Here is an 18,154-nt window from a genome sequence, read left to right as displayed (position 1 = left end):
AAGCCTCAGAAGAAAGCAACAACTGAAAGACTGAAAAAGCTGAACCAGTATTTCAGCTGCCACTCACTGAAGGAGATACTGAATTTGGAATTTGAATCCCATCAAGTTGGAGTCCTGATAAGCACTTCAGACTCTCCTTTAAAACCCTAGGAGGACCATGAAACCCTTCTCTGTTTTAGAACTAAGGATTTGCTGTACGCCTAAGGGCAAAACTGAAACTAACCTGAAAACAGTATAAAACGAATCCTGCACAAGATTAAGGTGATTTGTCAATGATTTAACTCCTTTTAGAACAAAAATCAACTTTCAGAGGAGTATTAAAAATCAGAATGTTGATAATTGTGAGATATCTGATACATGGTAAAAAAAATTATGAGATATACAAAGTGCAGCATATAGGACACATATTAAAAAATAACAGTTAATATAAATGAATAAAACCTGAGATGCAATTACCAAATAAAGACTTTCCATTAATTGTTTTAAATAATTCAAGAGCTTAAAGGAAAAAATGGTCATGATGTTTATGTGGTCAATATGTGTACAGTAGGGAGTCTCCACAGAGAAATGAAAACTATTTTCAAAAAAACAAAACAGAAAATTCCAGAACTAAAAATTTGAATGCCTGAAAGGCAAAATTTGTGCATGGGCTTTAATAGCAGATTGGCAATTGTAGAATAGCAGTAGCAAAAGATCAGTAAACTTGAAGACAAATTAACAAAAATTATCCAATGTAAAAATCATGCGGGAAAATATTGAAAAAAATTAAAAGCTACCGGAAACAGTGACACAATATTAAGCCTCCTGATAAAGTAGTGTATAAAGAAGAAACATATTTAAAGTAAAATAATATTCCATATTTTTTACCAACTTTTGGAAAAATTTTGAAACTCAGTGGACCCCACACAGAATAAACACAATGGAAACTTTATAGTTATATCCAAGAAACTCAGTGGACCCCACACAGAATAAACACAATGAAAACTTTATAGTCACACATCTGAAAACTAAAGATGAAATGAAAATTTTGAAAGCATACAGAGAAAAATGAAACATTATAATTGCTAGAAGCTAATATTGCAATGATGGTTGACTTATTAAAACAATTGGTGCCAGAAAACAGTGGATGACATCTTTAAAGAGCTGGGGAAAAAAAAGGTACACATAGAATTCTATATCCAGTAAATAGTCTTCAAAAATGAAAGCAAAGACATTTTTAAATAAATGAAGACTGAGAGAATTTCTCACCAGCAGGGCTGAGATAAAAATAATACTAAACAAAATTCTTCAGGCTGCTGGAAAGTGATACCAGATGGAAACCCAGATCTACAATGAGTGAAGAGCGCTGAAAATGGTTAATATGTGAGAAAACAAAATATATAAGTGTATGTGTGTGTGTGTGTGTGTGTAATTTTTATTCCTTTAGAAGACACCTACTTTTTAAATGCAAAAATTATGACTGTACTTTGGAATATAGAACACATATATGTATTAAATATATGTCAATAATAGCCCAAAGAATTCCAGAGTTGGAGTTAAATAAAATTACACTGTTGCATTTTTTTGTGCATTTTATTAAATGATATAACAGCAACTGTAAATAGAGTTTGATCAGTTAAAGTTGAATATAGCAAGTCTTAAAGCACCACTAAAAATCATATACAATGTATAACTAAAAATCATTACAGAAATTAAAATCAAATAGTAAAAACCATTCCATAAATGCAAACAAAAGCAGAAAATACAGAACTGAAGGGGAAAATAATGGGACAAACAGGACACAGATAGCAAAGTGGTGACTGAAAGAAGACACAAATGGAAGAATAATAATAGAACTAACAATGGAACCTCAAGAGAAATAGAAACAAAAACTGACAGAACAGGAGAAATAGACAAATCCACAATCATAGTTGAAGATATTAAAATTTCTCTGACTTAACATTTGTAGAATGTTATACTCAATAATTGCAAAGTGCAAAATGTACATTCCTATTAACTGTTCTTTAACTAAGCCTCAAGACATTTCAGAATTTTGAAAACTTTCAGTGTTTATTCCCTGACCACAACATAATTTAATCAGAAATCAATAATATAGAATAGATAAAAAAAAATCCCCCAAATTTTGAAAATTAAACAATATAGTTCTAAATAATATGTGGATCAAAGACATAACCACATGGAAAGTTGTAAATGTTTCAAAACAAACAGGAAAGGAAATACAGCATATTAAAATTTGTTTTGTGGAGCTAAAGCAGTACTTACAGGAAAATGTGTAACTAAGTACCTTGAAAAGAAGAAAGGTTAAAATCAACGAGCTAAGTTTCTGGCTTTAGAAGCTAGAAAAAAAGAATAAATTAAAGAGTCCTACATATATATGTTCATTTGACTTTCAATAAAGGTGAGTCATTTCAAAGGGGAAAGATTACTGTTTTAAACTAATGATGTTGGAACAAATGGGTAAATTATTTCTAAAGCCAACCTTTGCCTCTTATTTCATATGACATGTAAAAGCTAAAATTATGAATTTTAAGAAGGAAACAGAATATCTTCAGGACATTGTGGTACGCAAAACTTTCTTAGAAAAGGCATAAAAAGTATTAGGGATAAAATATAACATTAATAAATTGGACTTTATAAAAGTCAAAAACTTCTATTAATCAAAAACCTCTACTAAAAAAATGAAAAGGCAAGTCACATGCAGAGAAAACAATATTCACAATGAAAGTATCAAACAAATGTCTTATATCCAGTATACACAAAGAAATCCAACATCTTAATCATGAAAATGCAAACAACTCAATAAAAGTGGTCAAAATACTTGAACAGACTATGAAAAAAGTTATATGTGTATCTAATAAGCACAAGTTTCTCATCATTAGCATTCACTAAATAAATGTGAATTAAAACTATGATGATATCTTTTTATATGCATTAGAATGTCTAAAATGAACACAACTGAAAATACCAAATTTTTTTGAGGGTATAGAATAAAATTCATACGTTTTCTGGTGAGAACGTAGAATGGGACAACTATTTGCAAGATGTTTTAGCAGTTTCTTACGATGTTAAACATTCACTTACCATATGACCAGCTGGTTCTACTTTAAGATAATTATCAAAGAAAAAGAAAAATATATACCCCCAAGAGAGTCCTGTACAGAATTCTGTAGAAGATTTATTCAAATTTGAAACAATCTAAACATCATCAATGGGAAAGTGGATAATCAAATTTCAGGGTATATTTAGAAAATGGAAAAACATATTATTCAACAATAATCTTATAAATAATTTATTCTTATAGATATATACATACATATAAATATGTAATATACAAATACATAAATGCACACTTTCAACAACTTGGTTGAATCTCAAAAAATATTATGGTAAGCAAAAGAAGCTAGGCAAAAAAGCCAGTACACACTGCATGGTGATACCATTTATATGATTGTCAAGGGCAGCAAAATAAATCTATGTGATTAAAATCAGAACAGTGGTTGCCTGTGATGGTTGAGGCACAAGAGACATTTCTGGGATGAATTAAATATTCTGTATGTTGATTAGGAAAGTTATTACACAGTCTTATACACTGAAAAAACTCATGACATTATATACTTATAGTATGAACATTTCACTGTATATTAATTTTACCTTAATAAAAATTCTATTGATAAATATCCTCATCGATAAGCATAATCTGTGACAGCCACAGTGCTGTGACAGGTCTTACTGGTTCCTCATTAAAAATCTACAGAACAGGTGCTATTAAAAGCAAGGTTTTATACGTGGGAAGTTTAAAGTTTAGGGAGGTTAAATTACTTGCTTAAAATAATCTAGAGTGTTCGTTATATAGTACATGGCAGAGCAGATTTTAAACCCAGGCAATGTGATATAAGAAACTGAACTCTTAAGCATGGTTGTAAATAGTTTCTCAATAACATGATTGTGGTGATAAATAACATAGTTATTAACTTACTCCCTTAATCATCAGCTATACTAAAACTTCAGAGGAGACATGATGTAAAACAAGAGCATATGGACCTGAGTCAGAAATCTTGGTTTTGTCATGAACTCTGTGCCTTTGGAGAAATTACTACATTTCTCTAGGTCTTATTTTCTCATCAATACAATGATGGATGAAACAGGTGACCATGGATCTTTTCAGTTCTAGCCTTCAGGGACCTATAATTCAAATAGCATTTCCTTGGGAGTGAGGTGGGAAAAGTTATCTGTAGCTCTTTCAAATAAGTTAGCTCCTTTAATTAGAGCATGACATTAAAACAGGTCAATATCCATGTTATTACACATTAAAATAAACTGAAGAAAAGTTTGGCTTAGTTATCTCCATCTCTTATATTGCAAGGGCGAGTCAAAGTACCTCATTGCTCAGGATCCTAGGTGAGTGAGAGTTAGAGGGGGGTCTCCATGCTTGAATTGGGAGTGGCCTTAGGATTTGGTTTGTCCAATAGAATGTACAGCTGTGTGAGTTCTGAAGTCGGGACCTCAAAGGGCATCTCCACTTCCATCTTCATTCTCTTGTCATGCTCCTGCCATCGTGAAAGAGCATCAGTTCTCCAAGACAATAGGGCTTTTACTTGCTTATCCTGTGCACTTTCCCCAGCACCTAGAAGGGGGCCTGGCACTTAATATGTTCGCTGAATATTTGACTCTTATAAAACATCTTCCAGAGAACATTGGGTTAGTTCACATTTGCAATAACAGTGTATGGGTCCCATGTTGGCCATTCTTCCGAAATCACTGAATATAGTTGTTTTCTTTTTTTTTTTTAATGTCAAAACTAAGGTCTGAAAATCGCATTCTCAATATTTACTCATATAGCAGATGATATAAGAACTTGATTAATGCTGTGAACTATCTTGTAATAATTTTCAGTTGTTCTAGGCAGTCGTGACATGGTGAAGCAGACTTTTCCCAGCCTAATGTGTCTCGTTGCTAATGATGTGCCTCTCAGGGACTTTCTTTTAGACTTTGGAGTCACAGGAGTGTCATTTCGTGTGACGATGTTAGTGGATGGGACTGGTAGGACAGACAGGCCTGGAACTGTTATAGTATAAATCCCCTCCCTCTACTGACTTCAGAATCCCTTCAAGCACCCATAAAAGAGGATTTTAAACTGCAGGGCAATATAAAGACAAATGAAAATGACAGCAAATGCTTATAGAGATCATTTATGATATTCCTGGAAAATATTTAAATTAATTCCCTTTTTTTGTGGTTCAGTTGAAAGGTGAACCAATTCTTAAATAATTTCATTTTTTTAAAAAATTAACTGCGGTAAAACACATATATAAAATAATTATTGCAGCTGTCACAATTTATTTGACACAGTTTTCATCAGCAGAAAACAAATGTGAAAATTTAGAAAATATAATATGGATCTAGCAAACTGTAGGAAGACTTTCAGTGTAAAATCATCACACCATTTTATTGAGGAAACTGATGCCAGCACCTCAAATTAACACTTAAAAGAAAACATAGCTTCTTTATACTTTGTGGAAAATATGTAAAAAAACATTCTACTGCCTTTGTCAAAAAGTGAGAGGTTTAAGCACCAAAAGTGATCCACTTTGTAAGTCCTATCAGAAATTTTACTGTCATATCTGGGTCACAGCTAATAAAGATGTTTACATTTCTCTCATCAGTGTATGGCCTGATAAAAGTACTGAACTCATAGAGCTGTATCGATTAAATGAATTAATATATGTAAGCAATGTAAATTTCACACCCATATTAAGTATTCAAAAATATTGCCTATTATGATGATGATGCATTCTTCTATTATTTAAAAAACAGCCACCAAAATATATTAGTACCTAATAATTCCCAGGCCTCAGTGTAGGCATCATTTAAACAAAGTTGCATCAAACATATTCCTTGCCTTTGAAGAGATTATAATTGTGTGACTTGATTTTCTACCAGTCTCACTTTTACTGGAATAGAAAGTCAGCCCTTTCCCAACACACTTATGTGTTTCATAAACAAAACTCCAGTGCCAAGTGACCCCTTCACGTAGGCGTCTCCCAGAACGACCAACTCAGTGTGTCTAAGACCTTGGTTCTTATAAGACTCTTCTCACAAAAATTCATTTCAAGTCTCTCTGTGGACTCATTCTTCTTTCTCCCACGTGAAATCCCACACATAGCTTACAGCTTTTCTGGCACTGTCAGCTAATAAATGAATAGATATTTACCAAGTATTAACACGTGCAATTCAACTTAGCATAAAACTCTAAACACTTTGCAATGTAAAACATTCCTGTGGCACAGAAAAAATTTACTTCAGGATAAGAAACCTGAAAAGGGAAGGGGGATACTAACCGACATTTCTGCTTTTTCCTGCCATACCTTCCTTCATTCTGGTGCTAACACAGAAACACCTCCACACACACACCCACACACACATGCAAACACACACACGTACATACCCGATAGCTGCTATTTAACAAGGATTGGGAGGAAAAATGATACCACTTGACTGGTACATTATAATTCGGGGTCAGGGCCTTAGATACGTAAGTACTGTCTCTTGTGAGGCACTTTTGAGAGTTCCTAAGAGATCCCACTAAAGGTGACCAAAAAAAGTTTTCTGGTGTGGACAATGTGTCTGAGTGGTGGTGACGATCTCTCTCAGTTTCTTGCATCCCTATGTAGAGCTCAGTGTCTTTGTATTGATCAGAAATCCTTTATGTGGATTCTTTCAAGATGGCCCACAGCCAACCCGTTCCTGGGGGCTACATCTAACTCATGGTGAACACACAGCTCTGAAAGCGCACAATGTGTCCTACGCACCCAGTCTCTTTCTGTTACCAGGAAGCTCTAGTCATAGCCTCTTGCCTTCCGACTGTTACAATTCTGAGCCATGTGTAGATCCCTATATACCCCACATTATCCACGGAACTCATGTCATTCTCTTTGAGTGCTTCTCTTGAACTCCCAATCTGTGCCTTAAAATGAGGGAAAGAATTCACAACAATTAAAAAGTGAAAGTAACCCAAGCATCCATCAATGGATAAGCAAAATGTAATATATATGATGCAATGCAGTATTATTCAACCTTAAAAGGAATGAAATTCTAACATGGGCAACAACATGGATGAAACTTGAGGACATTATACTAAGTGAAATAAGCCAGTCACAAAAACACAAACACTGCGTACTTCCAATTGCGTGAGATACTTAGAGAAATCAAAATTATAGAGACAGGTGGTAGGGTGATTGCTTAGGGACAGTGGTGAGAGAGGTACGGAAAGTTATCATTTAGTGGGTATAAAGTTTCAGTTTTACAAGATGAAATGAGTTCTGGAGATGGATGGTGGTGATGGTTATCCAACATTATGACAGTAGACTTGACAAAGAATTCCTTTGTCATTAACTCCTCAATTCACATTAGTAAGGCATCTATTTACTTCACTTATTTATAGTTTATTCCTACTTGCTTGATTCCTTTTTCTAATGGAAAATTCTTTGGAAGTTAATCTCCAAAAAAGTAGTCATACCAGTATGCTTTCAAGTCAGTTTATCAATTCATTCATTGAACAAATACTGCTAATTACTGAGTAAGGTGTCAGACTCTGTGCTGGGTACTGGGGATATAAGAATGAGTGAGCCATGATTTTTGTCCTCAAGCCCCACAAAAATTCATGAGGAAGGCAGCCTGGTGTTTTCTTTCAAGATGCTATATGTACATTTTGGAAGAGCGGTTTAAGATGGTGAAGTATTTGTTGACATTCTCAGATATTACACATGGCTGTTTGGGTGGATTTGGTATTTCCTGTAGTTCATTGATGTTATACTTGTGAAATTAGATACTTTAATACTTTGGTTACTCTCCCTACATTTACATGAATGGATATCAAATTAATTACTCAGTGAAAAAGTTATAATGTTAGACCTGATATTGACTTGAGAGAATATTCGACCAGAGGTCCTCTTTGTACAAAAAACGAGAATTTCAGCTCAGAGAGGTTTAATGACTGGTCCAGTTACCCAGATGATTAAGAACAGAGCCAGGATGGGAAATGCAGGTTTTCTGACTGCTAAGCCTCATCTTCTCCAACCCCACCCCCATGAACACAGCTTCAATTTGTAGTTTAACACAAAGGTAAAGATTATCACGGTCAAGTATTAGTTTCAGCTCATCTTACTGAATACTCTGCACTATATGAGATTGTTTCCTGTTTGTCCAATCCAGTCTTCAAAGGATGATTTCCTTTTAATGAGTCCTGACATTTGCTTCTTCAATACAGCAGTACGGTACTTATCAGATATGATACTGGGGATGCAGAAAAAAAGGAGTGCTGGTTATTGCAAAGTAGGGGGCACAGGATCCAATTAGGGAGTTCAGGTTGACTACGAGCTTAGTTTAATGACAGAACTTGGTCTCAACCATTGAGTTGGTGACATTCTCAAACTCCTACTCTTCCCTTCAGAGAGTATTCTTTTATTTCTTTCTTGGAATCTTTATTCTACCCAGGTAATTACCGAACTGACAACTGTTTCATTTCGGTTACTTTTTAAAAAGTACTTTGTATACCTTAAGTATAAAGAAATGTAAGCAGTGATTATAAGTTTTATTGCTATTTGAGTCATTTCAACTAGGCTAGCATAAAGCTTTTAGTATGAGCAGAGAAAAATGAAAAACAAAATGTTCTTTCCTAACATAAAAATTCATGCTTTCAAACATTTTTCATTTCCCTTCAGATGATATTAACCTTGTCATCTCCAGCTGCCTGAGGAGGACCCATTTGGTCATTTATCATTTTGTTTTAGACTCTAGGACTCAACCTTTAAATGAATGAAAAATTCCTGGAAAATTCAAACTCCTATGTGACATATAGCTACTTAAAGGGACTTTTTTTTATGAATTATGTTTTCATAAATTTATACTTAATTTATGAATACATAATTAAAGCTAGGGACAACTTTGACTTATTCTTGAGTAAAATGCCATGCTTTTTTGGTTTCTTTCAGAAGTTAAAATATTAATTTTTGTTGAGACACAGGTTAAGTAACAGGAAAACAGAAACTGCACAATCTACTTTTGACGAAAGAGGTAAGATAATCTTAAAAACCGGGAAATATAGATATATATTTCATTAAGATTATATTAAAAAATTAAATGGTACGGAAAATGTTGATGATATTTTGCTGCATAAGTAAATAGGATTAGAAAGGTGTGCAATGTATGGTTTTATAATACACAGATGTATAACTAAATAAACTTAATGCATTATGGAATACCATGGCGTTCTATGGAATACCATACAAGATTTAAAATGAATATGGTAGTTCTATAAAATTTAGGTTGAAAAGTCTCAATGCCTGTTATTAATTTATAGTTTGATCCCATTTTTAAAAAAATCATGTATTAAAAGAGTTTTAAAATCTTAGGCTTACAGAGAACATTCTGATGGGATTTGGAACAGGGTTTAATCTGAAAGGGGTCTTAAAGATCATCTGCTCCAACTTCCTATTATATCTGGGGAATCTGAGTTCTGAAAAGGGTATGTGACTTACCTCAGATCTCACAGGTAGAAAAGAATCCCAGCATCCTGAATGTCACATCTACGTATGGATAAACTCATCCCTCATGGTGCAATACATGTGGGAGTGATGCAAAACTGGCTTTCCACATAGCAGGCATCACAGCGATATTTTTCAGGATTCCAGAAAACACCTCTTGTACGTTGAGTGATGCTTCCTAAGGGACAGCATGCCTTAGTGCTTAAGATACTGGGTGCTGGAATCAGAGACATTTGAATTAGAACTCTGGATTTGCCCTTTTCAGTTTTTAAATCTCAGTTTCCTTAACCTGTCTGAGGTACGGTTTCCTGTTGTATATAAGGTGAATAATCATCAGAGCATTCTCTAAGAAATGTTTTAAAGGCTTAAGTAACACATAATAAACATATGGAAACATTGGAATTTACCATCCTACAGTTTTGTAATGCCAGTGGCCACTTAATCTTTTTAAGTGGTGCGTGTTACAACCCAAGATTTGCTTCAAGTTCTCATTCTGCAGAGTAGTCTCACCATACGGTGAGGAATGGGGATGCATCCTTCCCCTCTATGCTTCTACACTTTGGCTGATATTTTAATCTCAACACCTGATTATCCTTTGCTCATTTGCACAAATAATCAATGTGGAAGTGACGAGAGTCATTATCAAATATACTTGCCAGTTGTTCACCCACGAGCTGACATTGCCACCAAACTTCATTTTCTGGAGACTTCATAGACTTCAAACTTGGACTGATGGTGGACAAAATACAAAGGGATCATTCTGAGTGATAGTTTTCCAGCTCTGCAAAATTGTAAAGCTTATCCAATCAATAGACCATGAATTATGAAACCAGGTATTCTATCATTTGCCTTATTTTTGTTTGTTTAATTTGTTTGATCTTTCCAGCATCTGAATGTTAGTTTGTTTTATGCACTAGTAGCCGACAGGATTCCATCTGTTGTAGACCAAGGGGTTATGCTATCCATCTACCCATGCCCAGGCAGATAGGGCACAAATGAACCCCAGGTCAGTCAGCATATACTATCACATTTGATCCAAAGATGAATGGCTTGACATAGAAATAAATCACGGTGGCACATGTGCTTAGTATCAAGTAGCAGGACTCTTCCTGAGATATGGCCTTGGTTGTAGTCACTGGTGCCATTATTTCTTTGATGTTACTGGAATATAGTGTGACTGACCAGAAAGAACAGTGTTGCAGTATAGAATCGGATGGTGTTAAATCGAGAATCCGCTCTTAATGTACATTGAATCCAACCCTCTCATTTTATGAATGTCACACTATCTCCTGTGACTTTACGCAGGTTATCTAAAAGTGCTGTCTTACACATTTCTGATCATTACATAGAAACAACAATGATAATCCTTTATATGCATGGCCTTGATGTAAGTTGTGGAGGAAATTGCTGGGTGTGAAATAACTTTGAAAGTTCTGAAAACCCATAAGGTAATAACAATAGTATGATAGATTTCCTTCTTTTTTTTCAATCTCAATTTCACACTTAAATAAAGCACAGTTCTATATGGACTGTAAAATAGTGTTTTATTCCATTCTATTCAGAACATCCACCTGATTTTCTCTCACCTCTTGGTCTTATCCTTTTATGAGGACTAAGAATCTAAAAACAACCAAATAGGATGTGGGTCGTATGACATTTGCAGAGAAGCTTGAGTGCGACACATTTCTATATTTAAAGTGAAAAATCTTTGGCCTCATTAAAGAGAAGGTGAATCTAACCAAAGATTTCTGTTTTTATTTTATTTTATTTTTAAGTCTAGAGGCCAGGTTGATTTTAATTAATGAATTTCGAATCTAGATTGCCCGGGGGGGGGGGGGGAGTTAAGACAGGATGAAGAAGAAATACTTAAGGCAAAGGAAGCCCTTAATTGCACCTTAAGATATTAAAAGATAAAGAAGTATGATTTTATAAAATATTTTTTGTAATATTTTTAGAGTATATGTATAATCAGTTTCACTGTAGAGTATATGCATAGTCAATTTGCTTCTCTGCCTACTTTGCCAACCCCATAACAGATTCTAATAGAGTAAATTTTAGAAGCATTTCTCGAAGTCTGTAACCCATCACTAATCTCACAAGACAATCCTCCAAAGAGGAAAAAACAACATAATCAAATGAATCTGAGGAACAACGTGTGCAATGTCTCCTACTTACAGGAACATCAAGATGCAGGTTATTGGTTTACCTCATCGAAAATGTTCTGTAGTAAAGAAACTTATTATCTTTGTTTGACAGAATATTTCTCCAACTGATTTTCCCCGTGAAAACATATTTTGCAGAACTTGTGTTAGTTGGAATCGACTTTGTGGTAGTTAAAGAAGTGAGCATTGGTTAAACGTCTAGCTTCGGCTAGTCATGGGGTGCTCAAGAAGTGGGGTGAGCCTCAGGCAGATATCTGACCTGTACTACAGGAAGGGAAACGTGTGTGAGTTGACTTGACTACTTTCTACGTCCGACAACTCTTTCTGGGGTCACCTTGATTTCCCTCGTGATGGACAATTTGCAATGTAGTAATAGTGATATGTCATCAATCAGATTGCATTCAATTCATCAAACATATTTCACAGCTCCTGAAAGGAAAAATTGATTCTCAAATGAATGGAAATGTTTATCTGGTTTCAGTTTTCAGTGCCTTGCGTATCTGTTGTGTGTGTATGAGCGCGTGCGCATGCGCACAACACCTACCCCAAACAAAATGCAGAGTTAATCTTGGCTGAGAACCTGGCTGCTGTGAGAGTCAAAATTATAACAATTCTAGTTCTTATCAGTTATTTCTTTAATGCAGTACGTGCCAGAAATAACATCCAGAGATACGCACCGTTTGAGTCTTCTCCTCAACCAAGTCATGCAAATAGGTAATGATAGCAGCTAATGCCAGGGATCACAAGTAATGCTGTTTGTTTTGTTCTGTCTCTTTTAGCATTTTAATTGGAGTTTCAATTTTTTTTAATACAAATAAGTTCCTATTTTTTAAAGCAAGTATTACACAATTTTCTATCATTCATTAAATGAAATATTGAGTAGATACAAAAGAATATTGATAAAATATATGTAAAGGATAAAGATATAGTAATTCCCTGTGGGCACATCATTCAGTTTAATTTAAAGATGATTATCCTGAGCCTGAAGTTCTCTGTGTACCCAGTTCCTTCTCATCTCCCTTTCTACATCCTCAGAATAGCCACTAGATAGAATTTCTTGTTTCTTTGTTTTTCTTTTGCTTATATGTTTATATCCCTAAAATATGTCTGTTTCATTTCAACTATATCTTAATGGGAAAACTCTGTATATTCTTCTTTGCTTTGCACTTAATTTAAATCTTATGAATCATCCTATTGTTTTATGTAGCTAGAATACAATTGTTTTCTCTGCTATAGTCTATTGAATTCATATAGCATGAATATTTACCTCTTCTAGTGTTGATGATTGTTTGGATAATTCACTTATTATTATTATTTTTGCAAACTATTATTATTATTACAAACTATTCTTTTGATAAACATTCTTCAAGATTTCTTCTGGTGCACATATACAAGGATTGAGACTGTATAGGTGATGTCCTTAAGAATATAATCGTTGGGCCTGGAGGCGTATGTAAATTCAACTGTATCAGGTATTTACTAAATTATTTTGCAAAGTTACACTCCTATCAGCAATGTATTCTACCACAATGCAGTCGCTGACATTTGATATTATCTACTTATGATTCTTTTAAAGGAGTATTAAGAGTACCCTTTTATAGTCTCTAAGCCATGATTAAGTACATAATCTTTATAGTTTCTAATCGGTGATTAAGTACATAATCCTTATCCCCTCCTTTAAAAAACATTTACATTCATCAACACACATTCCTCACAAAATATTCATACATAAATAGTTGTGAGTGCAAGGGAGCTAACTTCCCATGATGTATATATAACTTTTGTTCATTTAGCTAATGAATGTATTGTATAATATATAATGATTGAGATGTATTCAATTATTGCTCCCTAAGCCCTAAAACTCAAAAGACACAAAATGAGAAATGAAACTGCAAGATTAACCAGCATGTATACTTAGCATAGGAAAATCGCAATCCATCGATATTTCTTTGTTTTTGCTTTAAACTCCTCTTCATTCAAATATATTTAAAATGATCTTTAAAAGATGATACTTGCAAAGTTTACTTAACTCTTTTTAGCTATAGATATGTTCTTAAATGAATTGGTGATTCAATTATGTTGGTATACTTTATAATTAATGTATGTTAAGCGTAATCCCTCCCTTCTTTCCTTCCTTCCCCTTTTCTTCCTTTCATGTATTGAGTGATTTATTAAATGATAGGTATTATTCTCAATCCTAATCTAAATAAATTCTTATTTAAAAATATTTTTATACTCTAGATCTACTTAAATAATGTTTCAATGTATACATATTTGATACATGCTTTCAAAATTTTCTATATACACAGTTAGTGGTTGAGGAAGGAGTCTAAAATATGCTGACTCTCAAGTCATAATTTCTTAGTTGTGTAACCAAAGACCTGCAGGTGTTCTGTGAGTCATTACCTTCCTTAGCATCTCTATTTCCCTCATTTACATAAAGAGGATTTACTCTAAGAGGTTCATAGAACATAGCAAAATACAACATAATCTTTCCTTGTTGGAAGACTTATAGGTCCATCTTGTTGTTCTATACCATATAATGTTGTATATGCAATGCATTCTGCCTAATGCTAGTTGGTACAGCTGAAAGACCTCATTTGATTGATGGAAAATGGGCAAGTGGCTATTTACACAGCCACCCTCATGGGCCATTCAGAGAAAAGCAATAAACCCACCCCCCTGTAACTTACAAGTAAAATTACAATGAATATTTATACATATATACATATATATGATTAATGTATACATATATATATATATATATATATATATATATATATATATATATGATTTTGTGATTCCATGGTATATATATGATTTTGTGATTCCATGGGATTGATATCTTGTGTTTGTAGTATAGTTAGGTCAAAAAAGGTGTATATTTTAAAGTATTTAAAGTTGCATGCTAACAGTTATCTAAAAACACATTGCAGTGATTCATATTGTCATTGATAGTGTCTGAGCTATAGTATCAGGCTATTTTTTGGGTGGCAAGTTTACAGAAAGTATTGATTTCATTTTATTTAAATAATAAGAAACTTCATAATGTCCCATAACTGGAAGTCACAGAAAAATAAAACGTTGTTTCCCACACTAATAAACTATTTAAATAAATATCTGAATTCCTCACTATATATACAGGGTTGAGATTCATAGTGTCTCACCTTTAGTACCATCTGTGAATGTGTGTATATATATTTTTCTTTTTTTATGAGGCAGAGGGATACAAGTTCAGGACTATATATAGATAATCCTGAGCAAATTATTAGATTATGGACATTAAGCTCTGTGCTTAGTCTGTTCCCCACTGGAAACATTCCAGTGTTTATGCTTGTGTTGTGGGATGAGAGGGGCATGGAAAACGAAGGTGAATTTTCATATAAATGCTGATGGGACATTGAAATATTCTGGGGATCTCAGGTAATTGAATAAATGAACTGAAATTACTTGGTAGGCAAATTAAATCACACTTGATTCTTAGTTGGCTCTTGGAGAAGAAAGTATCACTAACACCATTACAAAGAGACAGCAAATGGGAGAAAACAGGAAACATTTGTTCTTCAAATAACCATCTCTAATGGCCCTTACAAAGAAGGTGCTAGAGAAACAGAGGATGGAATATCTGTGGAACAAAAATTCAGGGAGATGTAATGATTATTCAGACATGGTAAAGGAGTTAACAAAAAAGTAATTCTGGTTACCAAATCTTGCCTTCAACAATCACGCATTGTATGTGGCACCTGTCATCTCTTGTTTCTACAGAGTTTGAACTTTGTTTTGGAAATATAGCTATTTCAAATCATATGAACAAGTCACAGAGAATTCACTTTTGGCTGTGCTTACACAATAAGGTCTAAGCTCCAGTGAAGTGAAATTCTTTTCACTAAATCTCCAATAACACCTTGTCGAAGTTAACACAAAATAATTAAAGGAAGCAAAGAGAGCAGATGGCTCCACTCTCGCCTTTAGAGATTATGTCACTTCAATTAAAGGGAAGCAAAAGAAAAAATGTACTGTACCTTTCTGGTAATAAGAATATAAATATTCTTTTAATCATAGCTTGGCATTAGCAAAACAATATGCAATTACCATTTGCAGCACTATTTCAGAGTTTTAATAGGCGTTGGATATCTTGTCCTCCGAACAAACAATATTCTTAAAGCCCTTTTCATCAGTAATCCATTTTCCCCAGTGGAAGGCATGTTTCTAACTTCTTTTCCATACAGAGTTTTTATTGGATGCTAGCAGATGCTATCGGGAAACACTACAAATAAAAATTTAACTCGGAGGTTACCTTAGTAAAGTGATCATGCTATAAATATAACAGTGTGTTATTATGGTGAAAGGGATTTCATGGTGTTCTTATATTTTTTATTTTTTTCATTTTAGCCTGTAATTTTTTTTGTCATATTATAAGGTAAACATTAGGGAACTGTTTGGTTCATACAAGCTGTGGATAGTTATTCAATTCAGGAAAACCAACTAAACAATAGTGCCCCAATGACTCTTTAATATTCTGACTACATTTCTGCCATTCGCCTGGATGACTAATGCTCATCCTAACATATTAGGGGAGAAAAACTCACACAAATGTCACGACTTCACATGCCCCTTCCACTAAGCAGATCATTTCTCTCTCATTATTAGAACCATGTTCAACAACACTAGCAGTGGCAGAACGGGCCCTTTGAAATGGTAAGGAACAAGAAATGGAAAAGAAAAAAAAATCATTTTCTTTGAAGTTACACTATCCCAGAGCCAATTATTCTTTTCAAAAAACAAAACAAAACAAAAAATGTTCTTACTATAAAACAATAACTGTGATAAAAAAGAAGAACATTAGCAATAGAAAGATGCAGGTCTATCTGAGGAGCTCAGTAACTCTTCCTCTGAAGCCATAGTGAAGAAATGGAGAGCAAATTTGAATTTGAATTAACCAAGCTCAAGCCTTGACAGGTGTGAAATTCAGGCTTCAAAATGTTGAGGGTGAGTTATGTGTTTTATCACTTCCAATGTTAATTCTGCAAAAAAAAGGGTCTCCCTTGACCACCCAAGCTTAATTTAATTCCATGTCTGTTGTAGTTAATAATTTTCATAGAATTTATCACTACTGGAAATTATTTATTTTTATTCTTTATTATGCTTACTGTCAGTCTTCTTCATTAGAATGTGATTTCCACAAGGCAATGCCTTTCTCTGTTTTGTTGTCATGTCTAATGTCCAAGGAATATGCATTCAATAAATATTTGTTAAATGAGTTAACAGATGAGTGAATAAAATAATGAAAATGAACACTACTTTGAGGTAGTTTAGGTCTCATGCTTTCTAAGCTTATAATGTGATTGGCTAGTGAAAAAACCTATTGAACTAAATTTGCATAACTGTCATATTAGCTTGGAGGCAAAATGGCAAAGGCATTGAGATCCTTAGCTTTGGATCCAGAGAGTCAGACTGGGGGTAAACATTGCCTTCACAATGACTAGTTCTCAGAGTTGTAACCGATCACTTAACCATCTTGGCTCTCAGTTTCATTGACTACAAAATGGAGGTAACACTTTATAAGCTTTTGGGAAAGTTAAAACAGTAACACATATAGTAAGTGTTTGACATTGTATTCAGTACTCCATTGCATGGTAACTCTTAGAATTTGTAATAGGGATCTGTGGGGTTCCTCTAGAGCTAAGTGAATTCATCTGTCCATAGGTCATCAGTTGCAACCAATGTCAAATAAAATTGTCCTTGGTGTCCTTTAATCTTTAATTCTACATGTCAGAGTTTATATTTAGAATGGGAACTTCAGTTATGTGACAAGGAGTTGACACTATACTTAGAGAGATTTTATATACGTTCTTCTCAGAGGCAATTTAATCACCCATATTTTGGAAATATTTCAAAGCATTCTTCTGCATGAATATACCTCAGGCAGTTACTCCAGGGAATGTCTCTACTAATTTAGTGTTCTTTATTTCATATTGGATTGAGTTCACTGGAAGTAAATGATAAATCAAGGACATTTACTTACAATAGGTTTGTGATTTTACAAATGCAATTCTGGTAAATACAAATGACTTGGCTTTATTTTAACATCCATAAACATCACTTGAGAGTCAAGAGACGGATGTGAGCTGAATTAAGTCAGAATTCGAAATGCCTGAATGACCTTGAAACATAAGCATTATCTCTTAAGTTTTGTGGGTTTTATTCCCCATATTTTCTAGGTACTTAGGAAAAAGTATCACAGTGTTTCTTTTCTTTGGGTTTGGAAAATGCCCTTCTGAAGAAAAATAATTTTTATCCTAAGATATTTGAGTTCTAAATTAAGAACTCAATTAAGTATTTTTTCTTCTCAAGTAACTTTGTTTTAAGTCCTAGAACACAACACTCTCAGAAGGCATCTTTTTTAATGTATTCTTAAATGCAGAGTCTTTTACACAAAAAAGATCAGGA

This window comes from Rhinolophus sinicus, chromosome 5 (genome assembly GCF_057876585.1).
Source record: "Rhinolophus sinicus isolate RSI-liver-muscle chromosome 5, RSI-T2T, whole genome shotgun sequence".
Taxonomy (NCBI): Eukaryota; Metazoa; Chordata; class Mammalia; order Chiroptera; family Rhinolophidae; genus Rhinolophus; species Rhinolophus sinicus.
This window is presented reverse-complemented; position numbering follows the sequence as displayed.